The following is a 23,692-nucleotide window of genomic DNA, read 5'->3' as shown; positions in this document are numbered from 1 at the left end:
TACATGATAACACTGTTGAAGTAGAAACTCTTAAATCTCGACGCTCTAAGGGAATACATCATATATCGAACGTAAAAATTTTTGTGGAATGACATACTTTCGAGAAACCAACAGCTACATGTAAACACGAAGAGAGTACAAGGATACCGCGCTGTGTTTTGGCGGCGGCACATACTCAAAGCAACAGTCAAGTCGGCGCGCCGCACAAGGCAGTCGTTGACCGCAAACAATCGCTTCCTACGTCACGCGCCTACAGCTGATCGAGCGCTCAGTGCGAATGCACTGACAGACGTAAACAAATACACAGTCTAATTTCTCCGAATAAATTCTGTATAAAGCTATGATGACTGCATAAATTATGTTATTAACGTTCAGTATTTTTCAGGATACGATTGTGTAAAATATTTAAGACCTTCAGGTAAATTCTGTGCGTGTCCGACGTTAAGACGACTTGCTTTGGAGAAAATTTCAGGAAGAATGTAATTTCGAAAAAAAAAAGGCAATAAACTAAAAAGGGTAACTATTAATTGAGTTTATTTTTCAGGTAACATAATTCCACTTAGGTACGTACTTTAGACGTAATTTGCTGCTCGCGATTACGTGATTCATACTTTGTGCTAAATTTCATGTTCTATGAATTTACTTGTGAAGCGACGTGCTTGTGTACATTAGCTGATTTTGACAATTATTGATTAATGAACAGTGTTATTACTTGTGTATATTATGCGTCGCTTGGCTGCTATGCTTTTTCACTGATGTCATATTTTTTAATTATGTGCCTGCTGTGCTTATTTATTTAAATTATAATTGTCACCTGATTAATTGTGCTGATGTGGTTAGATATGTAAGTTATACTTTGTGATTTATCTGCTTGCGCCTTCATGGGTACTTATTAAGATTACATATGAACATTTATTTGCTTATGTCGATGTGATGCTAATGACCTGTTTATTGTGTAAGGCATGTTTGCTGCTGTGCGTATGGATTGCATATTTACACATTTCTGTTTTGTTGTCATAACTACTCTTCAATTTAGTATATAGAAATGCTGATATACTGTGTACGAACATAGAGTTTAGGTTACACTGTGGTATTAATTATAGATTTTTCGCTTGGCAGAGCCTCGTTATAGGGATTGTGCTGCATCCACTTGTTGACATTCTGTTCTCTACTGGTATATTTACTCGCTATTGCATGTTTTGCTTACGCTTAGTGCCTTATATTTTAAGATAGGAAAAAGAACTGCTATAATCCAACGAACGACATTAGTACAAGAAACTTCATAGAAGTCACATGAGCTGGAGGTTGTATGGAATCTGTATAAATTTATGCTAATAGGAAGGAAGCTAACGACATGACATACCAAAACTAGGTTTAGACCATTGACAGTATTACACTGCATTTTCGTGAGCAATTGAAATAGGAAGTGACACTTGACACAAAAAATACTCCACATGTTTGCTTCTGCTATGATTCTTGAAGTGGTGTACACACTGTGAAATATTATGATCATTCACACTCCGTAATCGTACTTAATTACTGAGAGTTATTCGAACTAAGTCTGTTAGAGGTCATGTATGCATTTCTTTTATTTAATGATGGACAAGGAACCAAAATGTATCTTATAATTTATAATGAGTAGAAAATTTGGGTCAGATGGATTACACAGAGGTTGTGTGTGGACACTGTGTCTTCGGATTGTATGGGATGATGAATTGAAGTTGCACTAGGATTTTGTCTGTACTTGTTCGAGGAGACTGACTAGAGGAAAGAGTTGTTATGGAAGTGAAATGATATTGGTGCTGAGGTTTATATGTATCGACGTATTATTGAGGTATTGAGATTAGGTGAAGTTGATGATTATTGGAGTTTTGGTGGATAAGAGGTAAAGTAAATGAGGAGCATATTGTTTTGTTGGTTTATATGGAACAAGGAGGATGAAGATGGCAGACTAGAACACTAAAGTGGAAGGAAGATTGTCTATACACACACTTGTTAAATCACTAAGCAGTATATACTTTTTTTGAGAGAGGAAGCATGTGCATATCTTGGCTCACTGACAGTTGTTCAGCAACCGTACATTTTGATCTGGCTTGGCAAACATTGGTCTTGACATGATGACTATGACGTTGACTTAACTATTATTGACTGTTATACATTGCTGCCACTAGTACTTGGTACACATGATGAACATCAAATCTTGGACAGAGTTACATTTACACAGTTAACACTATTCAATTACACAGTAGTACTTAATGTGGATGAAAGATGAGTGGATGTGTTTTGTGTGTTTTCCTTTTCTAATCCTACCCACCTATCTCCTAAATATTATTTTATTTGTTGGTAGTGGCTTGCACTGACACCCACAAATGTTATAGGTTTACTGGTATTTGTGTATTGTAATAGTTAATAGGACAATTATCTGATATCATTTGTGTGTTTGTTATGATTTGTATGTTTAATGTAAAAGCATTGTATGTGTATTCAAACTATTGTTCATGCCTGAAATGTCTGATTAGTGATGGTGCTGCACTTTTCAACATGATGTGTGACATTTAGTCATGTTTAATTTCTGCTGATGAACTGTGTGATCAGTGATTGTAAAAAAATTATGGACTGTTACTTGCACCTTTTCTACATGATTGGTGCCACAAGGACATGTTTAATTTCTGCTGATGAACTGTGTGATCAGTGATTGTAAAAAAATTATGGACTGTTACTTGTACCTTTTCTACATGATTGGTGCCACAAGGACATGTTTAATTTCTGCTGATGAACTGTGTGATCAGTGATTGTAAAAAAAAAAAAATTATGGACTGTTACTTGTACTTTTTCTACAATATTGGTGCCACTAGGACATGTTTAATTTCTGCTTATAAACTCTGATGAACAGTGTGATCAGTGACAGTGTATTTTATGGAACTGCTTCTGCTGAGAAATGTGACTTGTTGCTGTGTGTACCTGCTCAGCTTTGCTGGTGCCACTAATGGACTGCTTCTACTGAAATGGTGTTACCTGTTGGTGTCTGCACCTACTCAACATTGCGGGTGCCACTGATGGACTGCTTCTACCGAAATGATGTCACCTGTTGATGTCTGCACCTGCTCAACATTGCTGGGTGCCACTGATGGATTGCTTCTACTGAAATGAAGTCACCTGTTGCTGTGTGCACCTGATCAACATTGCTGGTGCCACTAATGGACTGCTTCTACTGAAATGGTGTTACTTGTTGGTGTCTGCACCTACTCAACATTGCTGGGTGCCACTGATGGACTGCTTCTAATGAAAAGATGTCACCTGTTGATGTCTGCACCTGCTCAACATTGCTGGGTGCCACTGATGGATTGCTTCTACTGAAATGAAGTCACCTGTTGCTGTGTGCACCTGATCAACATTGCGGGTGCCACTGATGGACTGCTTCTATTGAAAAAATGTTACTTATTGGTTTTTGCACCTGTTGACCATTGCTGGGTGCTACTGCTGGAACTGTCAACTGCTTATTCTTGGGCTATGGAAAGCGTTTATGTGAATATTTGTATAAACTGATTTTTTGTGTATTACTGTTTGTGGAAAGCTATGAGACTCTTACCTGCACATATTCGTCATTGCTGACGCTATTGATTGAATTGTTTAACCACATAATACTTGTGTAAACTATTATGTAAAGTCACATGTATGAAAGAATTTGTATTGCTTACTGTATTCTATATAATAGGTTATTGAAAGGTCAGTGCAAAGCCAAAATTTTATCTAGTTATATGATATTTACGTATTAATATTATCTTTTATTTTTGTCTATATTTTTTTGACGAATTTGGTGGTATTTTCACCACCAATGCTGGCAAAAATACCATCAAATTCTAGCCGTGGAGGAAGGGCATATGAAAGGTGGCTACACTGAGCCACAGCGACAGAGATGTGCTAGTAGGGAGTGCTTGCTGAGATGTGATGCTGAAAGGTTCTTGTTGAGATGTGGTAATAGCGAGTCGGTGTGGAGATATATTGTAATTATGAGAGTGATTTTGGTCAATATATGAAGGTAACGAAACTTGATTTAATTTTCATTATTTCCATGTTTTAAATAATGTGTCATTACAGGTTCAGTCAACAAAGCATCTGGCTTGTGTTCTTGGATTAGAGTGTAATTGTGGTTCTCTTGAGTAATTATGGTATTTGTATTTTCTTTAATTAATTCAGTATAAATGGTATTTGAAATTCTTGTCTTTTGAAGAAGAACCGTGCCAGATGTGTACGTTGAGTCACACTCCCACACACAGAACAGTGATACTTGTGCTTTGGTTTCGTAGGTTTTATAGTTGCTGGGGACTTAATTAATTAATTAATTGTGTTAATGAAAATTTCCATTTCATTCCTTGTTGTTGTTCTATGCAGTCAGATAGCTTAATAATACTAGTCAGGGCCAACCGTTACGAGACTTCGTAAACGGACAGACAGCTACTAAAGCAAAAATTAAAATTATTTGCATTTCATAGAATTAAGCCCCCATGCAATCTCTTAGGCCGGTATTACACTATCAAATTTCTTTGTCAAATATCTTTGTCCAATATCTTTGTCAAAGATATTTGATGGTGTAATAGGGGACTTTGTCAAATGTTGTCCAATATTTGATCAAATCTAGGGCCTCGCTGTAGATTTGTTCACTGCAATGTGACATGTTACTGCATGGAGCGCTAGCATCACTGCAGCATTCTGTCGTCTGTAGTGTTTTTATAAACATTGCCGGTAAATACAATTGGTGTGTGCCGACAACTACAAAATTAATAGAGACGTATGAAACTGATGAGGCGCTTTACAATATCAGGCGCCCTGAACACCAAAATAGGATAAGAAGATTGGAGACCTGACCTGACCTGACCTAACCTAACATAACATAACATAACCCTCTCCTGTACCAAGGAATCGGAGCGTTACAGTGAGCCTGTCTTCTGCAGATGTAGCAGTTCTTAAGTGAATATAGTGCTTTGTGATACGAGGATACACTTCACTGAGCACATACAGAAATGTATGCTCATCCATTCTTAAATAATTGATGTACGACGTCCTCCACTATAAACTCACGTAACAAAATTGTTGAATGCTTTTATCGTGTCGTCGTAAAACCCACGGCTTCACCCAGATTAGATTAGTTTTTCGTTCCATAGATCCGTGCTGAGAAGATCGTCGTGGATGTGGAACATGTCAATTTTTTTTAAGCTGAAATAACAATACTAATAGTATGAATATATAATCATTTGTTTCTATTAAAAATTTCGTCAATGGAGTAGAAGGAGCTGGCCACTAGTAAGTCTTTCAGGCTCCTTTTAAACTGATCTTTATTTGTAACTAAATTTTTTATGTTTGCTGTTAAATTATTGAAGATGAGTGTTCCTGAGTAGTGGACCCCTTTTTGAACTAAAGTAAGTGCTTTTAAGTCCTTGTGCAGATCATTTTTGTTCCTGGTATTGTATGTATGAAGTGAGTTATTTGTTGCAAAAAGAGATATATTATTTAGAACAAATTTCATTAATGAGTAAATATACTGAGAGGCAGTAGTTAGTATACCCAGTTCTTTGAAGAGGTTTCTACAGGACGTCCGTAAATTTACTCCACAAATAATACGTATTACACGCTTTTGGACTCTGAAAATTTTTGTTTGACTTGAAGAGTTACCCCAAAATATTGTACCATATGACATTATGGAAAGAAAGTATGCAAGCTTTTTCATTTTTATGTCGTCTATATCTGCTAACACTCGAATTGCAAATACAGATTTGTTAAGGCGTTTCTATAGTTCTGTGGTGTGCTCCTCCCAACTGAGTTTATTATCAAGTTGTAATCCCAGGAATTTAAGACTGTCAACCTCGTATGTATGGTTCCTTTTTTTTTCCCACTTCTCTTCCGCATGTGCACACAATGCAATTGTGGTACATGCAACTGCTGCGGTAAATAACAAGTGGTTGTTGTCAGCCATCTTGAACTTTGACAAAAAATATGATGACAGTGTAATACCCCTTCTAGCGCTACGTCAAAGATCTTTGTCAAATATATTTGACGGAATATTTGATCACATCTTTGATCAAATATTTGACAAAGAAATTTGATAGTGTAATACCGGCCTTATTTGCGCGAGGGTGCAGTGGAGCTGTAAAAGTTTAGTTGTGTTAGAATGAGGCTCATATTGTTAAGCAGCGTTGGAGTGCGGAGGGACGAGTAGGCTATGTTTAACTGTGTTTGAGAGAGGAAGCAGGTAATGTTCAGCAGTGCTGGAGTGAGGAAGCACGAGCAGACAACGTTAAGCTGTGTTAGAGTGAGGAAGCAATAGCAATATCATGTTTCAAATTACGGTACATGTTATAATTACTATTTCACTATTGCTGCGTCATCGGACAAACTTGGTTATTGTACTGAAAATTCCTAGATTTGAGAGGTAGGAAAGTGTATTGTTTGACTGTTAAGAAGGTCATTAAATTTCAAATTGCCTTGAGCACTTTTTCACAGTATATAAAAAACTTAGTGTTGTCATTTATGCGCATATTTCATTTTCTTACCAACACTTCTCTCACAGTTTTTAATGGATCATGCAACCAAGCGTGTTCGAAAAAGTTCGATTTGCAATTAACAAGGAACTCATTGAATTTCTCGAGTGCCTCTGTGTATCAGTAATTTGCAGCTTTAGGATAGCAGCGCACAAGACAGAGCAGTACCGCAACGCGTTATCCAGATTTGCTCAGAGTAGAGTTAAGGAGAAAATATTTTGATTTTTTTTTTTATTCATTCAATCGGGGCCAAGTTATTCAGAGACAGTTTTTGTTATCAGTTTTGCGAAACCAATTACTCTAGGTTTCATGTCAAAGTTCATTATTCAAGTAGTTTATACTGTTCAAAATTCTTGCTAACTTCTACAGTATGAAAAGCTTCCCTTTTCACTACGACAAATAATTACTATGGTAGCGCAACTTTGTTCTCACATTACGACAGTACAAATTTCATTACGTCAACTCATTTACACTACTGGCCATTAAAATTGCTACACCACTAAGATGACGTGCTACAGACGCAAAGTTGAACCGACAGGAAGAAGATGCTGTGATATGCAAACGATTAGCTCTTCAGAACATTCACACAAGGTTGGCGGCGCCGGTGGCGACACCTACAACGTGTTGACATGAGGAAAGTTTCCAACCGATTTTTCATACACAAACAGCAGTTGACCGGCGTTGCCTGATCAAACGTTGTTGTGATGCCTCGTGTAAGGAGGAGAAATGCGTACCATCACGTTTCCCACTTTGATAAAGGATGGATTGCAGCCTATCGCGTTTGCGGTTTATCGTATCGCGACATTGCTGCTCGCGTTGGTCGAGATCCAATGACTGTTAGCAGAATATGGAATCGGTGGGATCAGGAGGGTAATATGGAACGCGGTGCTGGATCCCAACGGCCTCGTATCACTAGTAGTCGAGATGACAGGCATCTTATCCGCATGGCTGTAACGCATCGTGCAGCCACGTCTCGATCCCTGAGTCAACAGATCGAGACGTTTGCAAGACAACAAACATCTGCACCAACAGTTCGACGACGTTTGCAGCAGCATGGACTATCAGGTCGGAGACCACGGCTGCGGTTACCCTTGACGCTGCATCACAGACAGGAGCGCCTGCGATGGTGTACTCAACGACGAACCTGGGTGCACGAATGGCAAAAACGTCATTTTTTCGGATGAATCCAGGTTCTGTTTACAGCATCATGATGGACGCATTCGTGTTTGGCGACATCGCGGTGAACGCACATTGGAAGCGTGTATTCATCGCCATACTAGCGTATCACCCGGCGTGATGGTGTGGGGTGCCATTGGTTACACGTCTCGGTCACCTCTTGTCCGCATTGACGGCACTTTAACAGTGGACGTTACATTTCAGATGTGTTACAACCTGTGGCTCTACCCTTCATTCGATCCCAGCGAAACCCTACATTTCAGCAGGATAATGCAGGCCCCGTACGGGCCTTTCTGGATACAGAAAATGTTCGACTGCTGCCCTGGCCAACACATTCTCCAGATCTCTCACCAACTGAAAACGTCTGGTCATTGGTGGCCGAGCAACTGGCTCGTCACAATACGCCAGTCACTACTCTTGATGAACTGTGGTATCGTGTTGAAGCTGCATGGGTAGCTGTACCTGTACACGCCATCCAAGCTTTGACTCAATGCCCAGGCGTATCAAGGCCGTTATTACGGCCAGAGGTGGTTGTTCTGGGTACTGGTTTCTCATGATCTATGCACCCAAACTGCGTGAAAATGTAATGACATGTCAGTTCTAGTATAATATACTTGTCCAATGAATACCCGTCTATCATCTGCATTTTTTCTCCGTGTATCAATTTTAATGGCCAGTAGTGTGTTATTATAGCTCAAAAACAGAGTACTTCAGTGTATTATTTTTATTTATTTAGAGGACATTCAATATTTTCTATTTATTTAGATAACTTTCAAGATAATTCCATCATCTACTCAAAATATTCAGACAATACTGCGTAATGCGGAATTGACCAGCAGGTGTCACAAGAGGCGGCCCCGGATTGAAAGAAGGCGGGTTATTTTGTCAGAAGAGGAGTAGTAGCAGCACAATGGATTGGCGAGGAGCGGTATGTGACTTCGAACGTTGGCAGACGTCGGATGTCACTTCAGTAACGGATCAGTCAGAGACATTTCAATACTTACAATGGTGCCAAAGTCGACCACGAAAATGGGAAGGAAGAACCACAGCTAAAACAAAGGCAGACCTCATGTAGTGCAGGGCAGGGACCCCCGACCACTGCGCAGGTTGTTTGTAAAAAAAATTGCTTGAAATCAACGGGAGGAATCATGCGCGATTTCCAAATTCTATCGATAGTGCATCTAGCTCATTGACTGAGCGTAGAGAGGTAAATGGCAGCTACTTATAAGCCACACGTTTCCGTGGCCACTACTAAGCGACACCTGAGGTGGTGTGAAGGGCGACTCAGCTGGGCGGTGGATGACTGGAGACGTTGATACTGAGTGATGAATCACGCTATACCCAGTGACAAACCAATGGAAGGGTTTGCATTTGGCGAATGCCAAGAAAACTCTACCTGCCATCACGTGTAATGTCAGAGTTAAGTACATTGATCGTGGTGTTACGGTGTGGGGGTATTTTCTGTGGTGGGGGAGGGCGGTTAACAAGACGCTAACTGATGAAGAAAATGAACACTTTTTACAGTACTGTGGAGCGCTTGCGTTAAATTAAATTAAATCGGAGGCGATGATTGTTCGTGTCAGCATCACATTGCACCCTGTTATAAGCCAGGATGTGTGAGGTAATGGTTTGTTTACAATGAAGCATCTGAAACGGTGCCTCCACTGTAGACCGTTGAAGATCCAGGAACACGGATTAGATTTTCTGATATGTGAGTGGCTCGAGGAGCTTTTAAGTAACAGAACCCGGTATGCTTCCCTCGACGGCGAGTGTTCACGAGAGACAAGGGTATCGTGAGGAGTGCCCCAGGGAAAGGTGATATGATCACTGTTAATCTCTATATACACAAATGATGTGAGGAATTGGGTAAGGCGGCGCGGGATTAGCCGAGCGGTCTATTGCGCTGCAGTCATGGACTGTGAGGCTGGTCCCGGCGGAGGTTCGAGTCCTCCCTCGGGCATGGATGTGTGTGTTTGTCCTTAGGATAATCTAGGTTAAGTCGTGTGTAGGCTTGATGACCTTAGCAGTTAAGTCCCATAAGATTTCACACACATTTGAAAATTTTTTTGAACTGGGTGAACAGCAACTTATGGCTGTTTGTCGTTGTTGAGTAACTGTAGGGGCTTGCTAGGTGACTTAGTCAGAATTTCTAGTTAGTGAGCTGAATGGCAGCTTGCTATAAATGTAAAAAAAAAAAAAAAAAAAAAAAAAAAAAAAAGTTATGAGGTGAGTAGGAATGATAATCCTGTATTGTTCGAATATAGCTTTAGCAGTGTGCTACTTGACAGAGTCACATCGATTGAATATGTAGGAGTAACGTTGCAAAGCGATATGAAATGAAATGAGATGAGCACATCACGTTGTGGTAGGGAAGGCGAATGCTCGACTTCGTTAAATTGGGAGAATTTTGGGAAAATGTATCCTATGTATAAAGAAGACTGCATATAAAACACTAGTACGACCCGTTCTTGAGTACTGCTGGAGTGTTTGGGACCCATATTAGGTCGGATTAAAGGAAGACATCAAAGCAATTCGGAGGCATGCTGCTAGATTTGTTACCAGAAGGTTCGATCAACACGCAACGATTACGGACGTGCTTCGTGAACTCAAACGGGAATGTATGGTAGAGACTTTAGTTTAATATCTTTTGATGGTAGTCATTACCAGCTTCGGAGCCATTACTTTATTCACTAATTATCTAGCAGTACAAACATGAGAGAATTGCGCGATGCCATTAGCAAAACCCCTTATACAGTAGCGTTAGCGTTTGATACAGCTGGCGGATGTAATGAAGACTGGAAATCTCTGTTGGCTGCGTTCTCATCTTTGCCTAATTACGCAGACTGCTTCCGCAAGTTACTAGAGGGGGAGAGGAGAGGAAATATTAGCAAGTCATTCCAACTGGGCCGCGTCGTTAGTGTAACTGCTACCGCCATTTGACTACGGAGAATTTTTATGTTAAACTTGTTACGCTGTGAAGCTTTGATTAACCCGAAGGTCGGTTTGAACACTGCAGTGCACTGGTTTGTTGGAGACGGTATGTCCTTGACTTCCTCTGACCTCTGAACCAAGTTATGATGCATTTATAGGAGCTACTATAGTTTGACATGAAATCCGAAACACGGTGCAACATGACTTTTAATTTTTTCGTTGCTCAGGTGAAACAGGCGATAACTGAGTGTAAAAATCGTAAGACAAACTTGGGACCGAACCTTAACCCTGTGATGTGTAGTCATCGACTGAGCCAGTGAGACACACCACTACACAACGCATCAGTAGAGTACCTATCAGACAAAGTGCGCTAAGCTGCAGGAAAATAAATAAAGAAAATGCGGTAGTAATCTATGTTATTCATTGTTTAATTTACGAATAATAAATAATAATTAATTATTTTATTCGCAGAGAGGAATAATCCCTTTATCCGCAAATAATTATCTAGGTTCAAATTTATTAAAACAATGCCCATCTCTGCTAGAACGCCGGGCTGAGTGGCCGAGCGGTTCTAGGCGCTACACTCTGGAGCCGCGAGACGCTACGGTCGCAGGTTCGAATCCTGCCTCGGGCATGGATGTGTGTGATGTCCTTACTTTAGTAAGGATTAAGTAGTTCTAAGTTCTAGGGGACTGATGACCTCAGAAGTTAAGTCCCATAGTGCTCAGAACCATTTGAACCATTTTTTCTGCTAGAACACTCCCTGGCGCTGTGGAATTTGCACTCTTGTCACTCCAGATAGTGATGTCTGGAACTGAAAATGGCCTTGCCCTGCTCCCGCCTACGGTGAGGACCTTTCAAGAACAGCTCCTAGAACAGCAACTAGACAACGGCAAGGCACTCGGCCAAGATGTTGTAGTTACAGCGAGACGATATACTAAACAATTGCATCATAAGTAAGATTAGGCTAGTGTCCGTATTGTATAGTATTAATATAAGAGACAAATAAATGCCTAGCACGTGTGAGATTATAAGAATCATTAGGATGAAATGACGAAGCATTTTGCAGCAAAGTAGCACGCCTTGAAGCAGTTCTAATGAGCGATGAACCTGAAATAGAAAGAAAGGAAACAGAAGCAATCCGCCGAATTCTGGAACCATGTCACTGACATCGTTTTGCAATAGCCTTTTGAAAAACACACTCTGTTCGATTCTTATGAAGTATCTACAAAAGTATTGCACACCACCAACATGGATTCAGGTAATATCGTTCTTATGAAACACAACTGGCTCTTTATTTATAAGATGGCTGGTTCAAATGGCTCTGAGCACTATGGGACTCAACATCTTAGGTCATAAGTCCCCTAGAACTTAGAACTACTTAAACCTAACTAACCTAAGGACATCACACACACCCATGCCCGAGGCAGGATTCGAACCTGCGACCGTAGCAGTCCCGCGGTTCCGGACTGCAGCGCCAGAACCGCTAGACCACCGCGGCCGGCTTTATTTATAAGAAGTAATTAGTCATATCGACAGAAGACCTCAAATTAATTCCATATTTCTATAGTTCGAGAAGGCTTTTGACATCGTTCTCAAGCGGCTTCTCTTCAGATAGTGGACCTATGAAGTATCGTCTTAGCCGTGCGACTGGATTGTAATTGCCGGGAAGTCATGGTGCGTAACACACATGCTATCTGGTGCTCCCCAAGGAAGTGTTACAGGCCCTCTGCTGTTCGTAATATGTACAAACGATTCAGCAGACAATCTGAGCAGCCATCTTCGATTGTTTGCCAACGTTGCTGTCGTTTATCGTTTAGTAAAGTCTCCAGAAGATCAAAACTTACAGGAGATCTGTGTGGTACGAAAAATAACAATTGGCCATACACAATAAAAAGTGAGACGTCCTCCACATAAGTACTAAAAAAAATTTATTAACTTTTGGATACACTCTAAATCACACAAATTTAAAGCTTGTGGATTCACATAAATATGTAGGGATTACGGTTGTGAACAGCTTAATCTGTACTCATCACATAGAAAATGGGGCTAAGACAAACCAAGTAGTGCGTTTCATTAGTTGAACGCTTAGAAGATGGAAAAAATCTACTGAAGAGGCTACTGACACTACGCTTTACCATCCTCTTCTGGAATATTGTTGCGCGGTACGGGATCCTTAACAGATAGGCTTGACGCAGGTCATCGAAAACGTTGAATGTAGGGCAGCTTGTTTTCTACAATCACGAAATACGGGAGAGAGTGTCATGGGGATAGGAAACGAGAGTGGCTTGACAATGATAAAACCAATGGCATTTTCATTGCGGCGAGACCAATTCGCTAAATATCAATCATTAACTTTTTTCTCGGAAGAAGAAAATATTTGACTCCCACCTACATGGGGAAATATGGCCATAGTAATAAAATAAGTGAAATCAAAGCTGGCACCGAATGTTTTCTGGTATTAATTTTTTCCACATGCTACTCGAGAGTGGAACGATGGTATAAAAAGTATGGATGTAGATGTAGTTTAGAAATAGTGTATTAGTTTCCAGAGCCGGCGCGCAGACTTCTCAATACCCGTGCGTCGCTGAGTTACGACTGTGAGATTTGCACCGGTTGCGCGCCTGACTTGACACCACAGTCTAACAACAGTCGCGACACTTCGCCTCGATTTTGTTGCCTACCGCGGCAGCAGCGCCCCAAACGGCCAGTAACTTTAACTGTGAGTTCGGCGTGATCGTGAAAGCGAATAGCGGTTGTTTATTTTGATTTCCTCAATGGTTTTTACAAGCGGGAACGTTTGTAGCGCAATAAATTGCAGCAACACTAGGAAGAAGACACCGCAGCTGTCTGTTTTAGGTTTCCTAAGGATTCAGAGAGGTGTATAACATCATGTTACTAAACTGTATCGTCAGGATTCACTTGCAAACTACATGTATATTAATGATTAATGTTTTGCTTTAGAAGCAGAAAATGGCTAGTTAGTAGCAGACGAGAAGACCTTATGAATGCCACAAAGATTCGACAATCCATCAAAAGCTGTAAAACAGTCCTATGACACAAAAGCAACCAGTTCAACTCTCCATGTATCAGTGCCAGATTCGTGTGAATCGTCAACACAGACCTGCTTTGACGATGAAGTTAGATTAAGTGCAGTTATTCGTGTCTTACAAAAACATAATGTTTGGTATATATTTCATTCACTTCTGTTGTTAGTCAATTTTCCTTGCTTCCTTCCTGTGATGACATTATTTTGTTAGCAGCTTGTTCACTGACATTGTTTGAAAATTATTCAAATATTTGGTTTTGCGTGAAATGTAATGTAATCAGCTGATTATAATGTTTTCAAAATATTTCTCCCACTATTTGGCAGTTGCTTGTCCCACTTAAAATAATATAAAGATGAAGGTCGTACTTGTGGCAACAGGCGACAATGACAAACCCAGTAGCCCTACAGAACGATAAATGAGCTGTCAGTCGCTTTTTTATGTAGAGGTACATGTCTATGCTTCTTACGCGTGAATCTGTGTGTTTATATTCTTTTGATATCAACGTAGTAAGCTGCAATTCTATCCAATATCACAAATGTTTCTTCACGAATGTGTGTTAGGTTTCATGGTTTTTGTCCATACTTGCGCTTATTTTAGAATCATTTTTAGAAACATATATACTTTCTGATACTGCACAAATCCTTGGAGGCAAGAAAATAACTCAAATATTTCGTAAATTACGTAGGAAATGGAATCAAAACAAACATTATGCTTACGACGCGTCCGACGTTCACCTTACTCGCCGCTTGGAGCGCTAGTGTCGTTCCATCTATCAAACGGTAACAACTTTTGCAGCAGAGTGTGTCGCGACTGTTATGTTAGACTGTGCTTGACACCGTCGGTCTCGCACGCAACGTTTCGCGCGGCGCAGTTGGCAGCGCGTCCTGGCGCTGCGCCGTGGAGCGGAGCAGACTGCCAGACGCGGCGGACTTCCGTCGCCGAGCAGTTGGCAACGCTGCAGCGGCGAGGCCGTAGCGCTGTATAAGCGTGCACAGTGGCCACGGCTTTGTCAGGGACTGCGTGTTCCGGGTGGCAGGTGTGGCATTGCGTGCTGCTGTCTGCACGGTGCTCTGCCACGGTAGGCAAATGGGGGCGCGCGCGGACCAACTGTCCGGCCTTTTTCCCCATCGTTCAAGTGCCCATCTCGCATGCAGAAGTGATTTCGGACATGACTCTCTGGAAAGTGTGATAGAGCCGTGACGGTTCAAGATAGATTGTAACAAGTAAAGCGGACCCTTGACTGTCTGTGCAATATTTCGTATTGTGCTGTATTATAAATCATCTATGGATAAGACTGAAGATTACCCAGTATTTTGAGAAATCTACTGTAACTTCACAGTCTGGTGTACTTTATTTTCTAGGTACATTCGTGTACTTTTCTGAGGTCAGTTCCACGTGGGTGTATGCGAAACTATTGATTTTATGTGATTTGTCTCATTGTGTAGCCGAATTGTGGAAATTACTGGACGCCCATAGGGATTAGTGTGTCTAATGGTGTGAGTAAAATCAAACGAGTATGGTAACTGTCACAAGAAGTCCGACAGATGCCATAAGTTGTTGTGGAAACATATGGAGGTATATCTGAAAGAGATAAGCTACATTTAGTAAAGAAGTTAAATCATTGGGACTAATTATGGGAAGTTCAACAAAAGACACAGCTGGAGCCAACACTTGTGTACTTTTGATGTCATGAACAATGTACAAGGGCAAGGAATCTCACGTAGTTCAAACATATAACAATTTCAGCGTTAATTACCTGCGTAGACGTTCCCCTGCCTTTTCGTAATGTTTCAAGCTTTGCATAAAGGCTGTGCTGGTATTTTACTCAGGAAGTTTAGGTTTTCAAAAGAAATTTCCTGTAGCCAAATAACGTAAGGTCACTGAGAGGCGCTCAGTTAGAAGAATAACGTCTCGCAAAGAAGTGTCCTTATTCTTAATTATAGATGTAACCATTTGGAAAGAACATCAAATGAATGAGCGTCCATCCTCGAATGTTCCATTTATCCTCAGGTCTCCTAATAAACTTTCATGTATCATTCTTACTCTCTTCTTATACTTTTTCATCCACCTACACCATTTTTGTTTTTTGCTTTCCACGATCTTAAAGCCACCCGATGAGCCGAGTAACAGCTGTCTTCCATATCCGCCATGTTTGTGCCTCCGATGTCTGACATTAAGTTTGCGCAGTATCACTTTGTTGTCAATATACTTGCAACGTTATTGCATAAAATTATTTACAGTCTAGGGACCACTTTATTCGCTTTTACACAAGCGACTTTTTCGTCTCTCGCTCCTATCAAGTAGTCTACTGCAGCGCCTCTGGGGCTTTATTCCCGTACGGAGTGTTGTCTTTCACCAGTGGTCGTTCCCATCTCTACGTCAGCGGCAACAATCGCGTATGTCATGGGTGCTGTCTCTTGTACAGTTTGGCACCTGAATTGTGAAAATGAGGTTAAGAACGACCGCCCTTTTTACGAACATGTCGAGATAAGTAACAGAATGTTGGAAGAAGCAACGATAATGGGAGTTTATCAAAGGCCAAAGCAAAATTATTAGTGGATGTTTGTATAAACTGATGTACAGTAAATTCTCTAGACTCTGGAGGACTAGCCGAGCAGTTTAAGGAGCTGCAGTCATGGACTGTGTGGCTGGTCCCGGCGGAGGTTCGAGTCCTCCCTCGGGCATGGGTGTCTGTGTTTGTCCTTAGGATAATTTAGGTTAAGTAGTGTGTAAGCTTAGGGACTGATGACCTTAGCAGTTAAGTCCCATAAGATTTCACACACATTTGGACTTTTTTTGTAGTTCAAAACTTTTCAGAACATCTACATTTATTTGCCTAAGAAAATATTTTGAAGGCAACAAATGCGCCATTTTACTTTATCAAGTTTTTCTTTCTATCCAAGTGCCAAATAACACCGAAAATAATTTTTCTAATTAAATAGTCTGAAGTTTTTCACTGCTGAAACAATTTTTGTTGAAAACGTTTGTGTATTTACATTCATGTTTGCACACAGTATGGACTTTTCCTTTGTCCAGGTATTGTAAAATATAAATACGAGTACCTTTTTGTTTTCAGATATTTCCCCTCTTTTGTGAAATAACTTGTTGTTGTTCTTCTTCTTCAGATTCTAGACATCCACGATTGGACGTAGGCCTCTTCCAAATACACTCCTGGAAATTGAAATAAGAACACCGTGAATTCATTGTCCCAGGAAGGGGAAACTTTATTGACACATTCCTGGGGTCAGATACATCACATGATCACACTGACAGAACCACAGGCACATAGACACAGGCAACAGAGCATGCACAATGTCGGCACTAGTATAGTGTATATCCACCTTTTGCAGCAATGCAGGCTGCTATTCTCCCATGGAGACGATCGTAGAGATGCTGGATGTAGTCCTGTGGAACGGCTTGCCATGCCCTTTCCACCTGGCGCCTCAGTTGGACCAGCGTTCGTGCTGGACGTGCAGACCGCGTGAGACGACGCTTCATCCAGTCCCAAACATGCTCAATGGGGGACAGATCCGGAGATCTTGCTGGCCAGGTTAGTTGACTTACACCTTCTAGAGCACGTTGGGTGGCACGGGATACATGCGGACGTGCATTGTCCTGTTGGAACAGCACGTTCCCTTGCCGGTCTAGGAATGGTAGAACGATGGGTTGGATGACGGTTTGGATGTACCGTGCACTATTCAGTGTCCCCTCGACGATCACCAGTGGTGTACGGCCAGTGTAGGAGATCGCTCCCCACACCATGATGCCGGGTGTTGGCCCTGTGTGCCTCGGTCGTATGCAGTCCTGATTGTGGCGCTCACCTGCACGGCGCCAAACACGCATACGACCATCATTGGCACCAAGGCAGAAGCGACTCTCATCGCTGAAGACGACACGTCTCCATTCATCCCTCCATTCACGCCTGTCGCGACACGACTGGAGGCGGGCTGCACGATGTTGGGGCGTGAGCGGAAGACGGCCTAACGGTGTGCGGGACCGTAGCCCAGCTTCATGGAGACGGTTGCGAATGGTGCTCGCCGATACCCCAGGAGCAACAGTGTCCCTAATTTGCTGGGAAGTGGCGGTGCGGTCCCCTACGGCACTGCGTAGGATCCTACGGTCTTGGCGTGCATCCGTGCGTCGCTGCGGTCCGGTCCCAGGTCGACGGGCACGTGCACCTTCCGCCGACCACTGGCGACAACATCGATGTACTGTGGAGACCTCACGCCCCACGTGTTGAGCAATTCGGCGGTACGTCCACCCGGCTTCCCGCATGCCCACTATACGCCCTCGCTCAAAGTCCGTCAACTGCACATACGGTTCACGTCCACGCTGTCGCGGCATGCTACCAGTGTTAAAGACTGCGATGGAGCTCCGTATGCCACGGCAAACTGGCTGACACTGACGGCGGCGGTGCACAAATGCTGCGCAGCTAGCGCCATTCGACGGCCAACACCGCGGTTCCTGGTGTGTCCGCTGTGCCGTGCGTGTGATCATTGCTTGTACAGCCCTCTCGCAGTGTCAGGAGCAAGTATGGTGGGTCTGACACACCGGTGTCAATGTGTTCTTTTTTCCATTTCCAGGAGTGTATTTCCAAGTCGATCTTCGCTGGGCGATCTGAATCCAGTTTTTTTTTTTTTTTTCCTTATCGTTAGATGTCGTCTCTGTATACTGTGTCTTTGACTGCTTCGGTTGCCTCTGCATCTTTGTTTCGATCTATGAAGGTTCTGCTGGCCACGTGTTCTGCCCAACGCCTCATCAGTTTCGCTGTCCGCATGACGATGTCACAGAGCGCCGTTCTTCTTATCTCTTCATTCTTAATCCTGTCTCTCGTACGTAATGCAAGTATTGCTCTCTCTATTGCCCTATGACAGACCCGGAGTCGATTTGCGCTGTTTGTTGTGTCATCGAATTGAGCCCGTGCATTGTTACTGCTGGGATGCACGCATTATAAACATTCTTCTCAAATTGGTAACAGTAGTCGGCTTGCACAGAATGTAACCGGCTTTTCCAAATTCCATTCAGGTGAGGCCAACTCGCAGTGTGACCTCTGTTGTCTGGTTGTCTTTACCAGATGCAGGAAGGGAGATTGGTAATTAGTGTACCAGGGACTACGAAGTCCTTAGAGACAGATGCTTTTCCCAAGTTGGATTTTATGTCCCAGATAAATGCTCTCATTTACTACTTTCAAAGATGGTTTTTGATGGAGACTGCAACACTGACAAGGCTCAAGACTTTCGTCTTTTGAAGGTTAAGTTTGAGGTCTACAGCCTGGGAGGCGTCTTTGAGCTTTCGGATCATTGTGGAGAGTTTTCTCAAGAGGATAATCATATGCAAAGCGATGACAGCTGAGACGTCTCCCATTTGTGTTGATACATTTCCGTCCACAGTGAGCGGGAGAACACTGCTGGGGAAAGACCAAGCCCTCAGGGAACCTATGCAAAGCGTCATGAAAACAGATCAAACAATAAAACAAAGATTAAGGAGAAATCGTTGCCGTAATACGAGCGAGCTCGGCGAGAAAAGGTTACCAACACAGCCCCTGTTTCTGCGTATGTGCTGTCTGCAGCATACTCAGGGTTTTAGAAGCCCACATTTGGCACTGTCATTTAATCATTGACGTCACTGACCCACTCGTGACTTAGATGGCTGCTGATTCACACGCAAGTACGTGGCGTGCGCTCACTACGAGTAATCGATTTCGACCAGAAAGTCGCTTACATAAAACTGGCTTTAGTGACCAGTAGGCTACTGGTTGCAGTCTTGGCATTTAGGGTGCCTATTTCTAAGGAAATGTTCTCCAGTAGGGAAAAATGCAGCAATAGCAGAAGTATCTCACACAAAATATCAATGAGTAAGGTTGTCAGTTAATTCTTACCACTGGTAAGTGTAAATTAGTGCTCTTCGTGGATTGCATAACTTTTGTGGTGTGTAACTAGAGGGCTGAATCACAAGGGGAGTAAGTCAAGTAACGCTTGAGCAGGATGGCACAGTGCAAAAGCACTGTACTAGTATTCAGGAGGACTTCACTACAAACTGGGCAATCCAGATTTTTGTTTTACGTGACATAATAATTCGCTTATGGCGAATACTAAGATGTTTCTCTGAAGGGTGTGGATGATTTCCTTCCGAATCTGAGCGAATGCTCCATCTCCTTTTCATTGATGGAGCTCTAGTCTTCCCTTTTTTGTTCCATTTCCTGGGAGCAGTAGTTTTCTGGGATATACTCCTTTTGTCAGAAATGTTCTAAGACAGGTTTTTTTATGTCTGAATTTGCAACACTGCAAAGGAACAAATATTGTTTTTATGTTACCTGGTAGGTATGCATCCTTCTAATGACCTTGGCCATGTTTCCAGGCAGACTCGGTAGATGGCAGGGCTGTGATTAGCAACTCACTGTTTGGGTTCTTGGCACATTAGTTATGGTTACACAATGGATGCTGATTGTCAGCGAAGAGTGAACATCAAGTTCTGCATTAAGTTCGGGAAAACCTCGTAGTGAAACATGGACAGTGATTAAGCAAGCATATGCAGACGAGGCATTTTGAAGAAGTTGTGTTTTCAAGTGGCACAAAACGTTTTGTGAAGGCAGAGATTCAGAGCAAGACGATCCCACAACTAGTCGCCCGCCTGCAACAGATACCAATGCAAACGTGGAGTGTGTAAGGCAGTTATTGCAAGAAGATCATCATGTAATTGTGCATGCGAGTTCAGTAGAACTTAATTTGAATTATGATGTGTGTCATAAGAATTCCTGCAAAGATTTAAGGTAACAGAAACTTAATCCAAAACACATCCTTAAAACACTAACATACGAACAAAAAGGGGAAAGGTGAAGAATTTCTGCTGAACTATTGGGTAGAACCAGATGTGATCCCATACGTCTGTCAAAGGTTATTATTACTGGGTATGAAAGATGGTACTACTAGTACAACCCTCACACGAAGCGTCAAAGTGCTGAACGGCAGAACGTGGATCATCAGCCTCAAAGAAAGTCAAAGGACAACATTGATAGTAAAGGATTAGTTCACCATGAGTATGTTCCTCCAGTTTAAGCAGTGAAGCAAATTCCTTACGTCGAAGTCTTGAAAAATTTGCGACAGGCAATTCGATGCCTCCAGCTTGATTAGTGGCATTCTCAGGACTGGTTCCTACTGCACGATAATGCAAGATACCATACTGCTTTATCTGGTACCGAGTATCTGGCCAGACATTCCGACATATTCGCCCAACCTATCGCATTGCGATTTTTTCCTGTTTCCGCTAGTGAAAAGGTGACTCAAGGGAAAGCTTCATCAAGATATCACAGGCATGCAATGAGCTATGACAAATGAACTTAAAAGCATCTCAGTCGAACATTTCCCATATCCAAGGGGACTACTTCGATACCAGCGAGGATCATCAGTTGGTAAGTGAAATATTCTATTAAAAAAGGAAAAAAAAACTGTTCTGGAATTTTGCTGACATAGGAAATATAAAGGACGGATCACATCTTTTCAGTTGTAGGTTAGGTAAACGGCAGGTGTCGCTATATTGATCAGATACAGGGAAATGGCAGCTAGGAATGCTGTGCAAGACTCAACATAGGTTCAGCGAGCATCAGTCGTGTGAAACTGGCACTTTTGAGTGAAAACATTAAGACACCTTCTTAGTAGCGTTTTGGTTGACTTTAGCAATGCAATACGATGGCGATTCTGCGTGGTATTGTTTCGACAAACCTTTGGTATTCCCGAAGTGTTTGACACCAGATATCTACACGTTAATGAAGTCATCATCATCATCCACCGTTTCGATTACTTGGTCATATGGCTTCTTTGAATACAACGTAAGATCTGTGCAGATTATTCCAATTGTGCATAACTTGAGCATCCTGTGCCAATGCAATCCAGCTATCTTTCTTGAGTCTTCCCCCTGGTCTTCATTGGTAAATTGAGCTCCAATCTAGTACTTGTTCTGACCACCTACCATCATTCTTCCGAGAGCCATGACCAGCCCATTACTGTTTCAAGGTATTCCCTCTTTCCATTATGTCACTGACTGTTCTCCATCTGATGTCAACTATATGCTTTCTGTCTTCCTTTGTGTAGCCCAACATCGATGTTTACATGTCCTTGTCTCACAGCCACAAATTACACTACTGGCCATTAAAATTGCTACACCAAGAAGAAATGCAGATGATAAACGGGTATTCATTGGACAAATATATTATACTAGAACTGACATGTGATTACATTTTCACGCAATTTGGGTGCATAGATCCTGAGAAATCAGTACCCAGAACAACCACCTATGGCCGTAATAACGGCCTTTATACGCCTGGGCATTGAGTCAAACAGAGCTTGGATGGCGTGTATAGGTACAGCTGCCCATGCAGCTTCAATACAATACCACAATTCATCAAGAGTAGTGACTGGTGTATTGTGAGGAGCCAGTTACTTGGCAACCATTGACCAAGCGTTTTCAATTGGTGAGAGATCTGGAGAATGTGCTGATCAGGGCAGCAGTCGAACATTTTCTGTATGGAGAAAGGCCCGTACAGGACCTGCAACATGCGGTCGTGCATTATCCTGCTGAAATGTAGGGTTTCGCAGGGATCGAATGAAGGGTACAGCCATGGGTCGTAACACATCTGAAATGTAACGTCCACCGTTCAAAGTACCGTCAATGCGAACAAGAGGTGACCGAGACGTGTCACCAGTGGCACCCCATACCATCACGCCGGGTGATACGCCAGTATTACGATGACGCATACACGCTTCCAATGTGCGTTCACCGCGGTCACCAAACACGAATGCGACCATCATGATGCTGTAAACAGAACCTGGATTCATCCGAAAAAATGACGTTTTGCCATTCGTGCACCCAGGTTCGTCGTTGAGTACACCATCGCAGGCGCTCCTGTCTGTGATGCAGCGTCAAGGGTAACCCCAGCCATGGTCTCCGAACTGATAGTCCATGCTGCTGCAAACGTCGTCGAACTGTTCGTGCAGATGGTGGTTGTCTTGCAAACGTCCCCATCTGTTGACTGAGGGATCGTGAAGTGGCTGCACGATCCGTTACAGCCGTGCGGATAAGATGCCGGTTTCGTATTACCCTCCTGAACCCACCGATTCTATATTCTGCTAACAGTCATTGTATCTAGACCAACGCGAGCAGCAATGTCGTGATACGATAAACCGCAATCGCGATAGGCTACAATCCGACGTTTGTCAAAGTCGGAAACGTGATGGTACGCATTTCCCTTCTTACACGAGGCATCACAACAACGTTTCACCAGGAAATGCCGGTCAACTGCTGTTTGTGTATGTGAAATCGGTTGGAAACTTTCCTCATGTCAGCACGTTGTAGGTGTCGCCACCGGCGCCAACCTTGTGTAAATGATCTGAAAAGCTAATCATTTGCATATCACAGCATCTTCTTCCTGTCGGTTAAATTTCGCGTCTGTATCACGTCATCTTCGTGGTGTAGCAATTGTAATGGCCAGTAGCGTATTATTGGCAGTATACATTGGTCAAAAACTGATTCAGCTCGGCTGACATCTTACATTTCAAAATTGCAGTGTATCTTCCATACGGCTGCCATCCTAACCTAATACATCGAAATATTTCTGGTTTAAGTTCTCTTTCCACATTTACATGCTCACCTAGATAGACATAGTGTATGTGTACTTTCAACAGATATATTTCTGTCTGCTGTCCATTTAGTATCTTTGATCTTGGTTTTACTGTAGTTCATTGTTAGACTAACTTCAGACCAGACTATCACAATTTGCTAACAAATATTTGAAGTTTTTCTGTAGTATTTGCAAATAGAACAATGTCGCAGCAAACCGAGGATTATTTAATCTCTTTCCGAGAATTTGGATTCCCTTTGTTTTCCTATCGAATTTAGCCATTGCTTTTTCTATGACTGCTGAAAATAGTTTTGGACATATAGGGTCAGCTTGTTTTACGCTCTTTTCAATGAGAAATTAATTGGTTTCTTCAACAACACAGAAAC

This window comes from Schistocerca nitens, chromosome 8 (genome assembly GCF_023898315.1).
Source record: "Schistocerca nitens isolate TAMUIC-IGC-003100 chromosome 8, iqSchNite1.1, whole genome shotgun sequence".
Taxonomy (NCBI): domain Eukaryota; kingdom Metazoa; phylum Arthropoda; class Insecta; order Orthoptera; family Acrididae; genus Schistocerca; species Schistocerca nitens.
Note: the sequence above shows the minus strand (reverse complement) of the source record.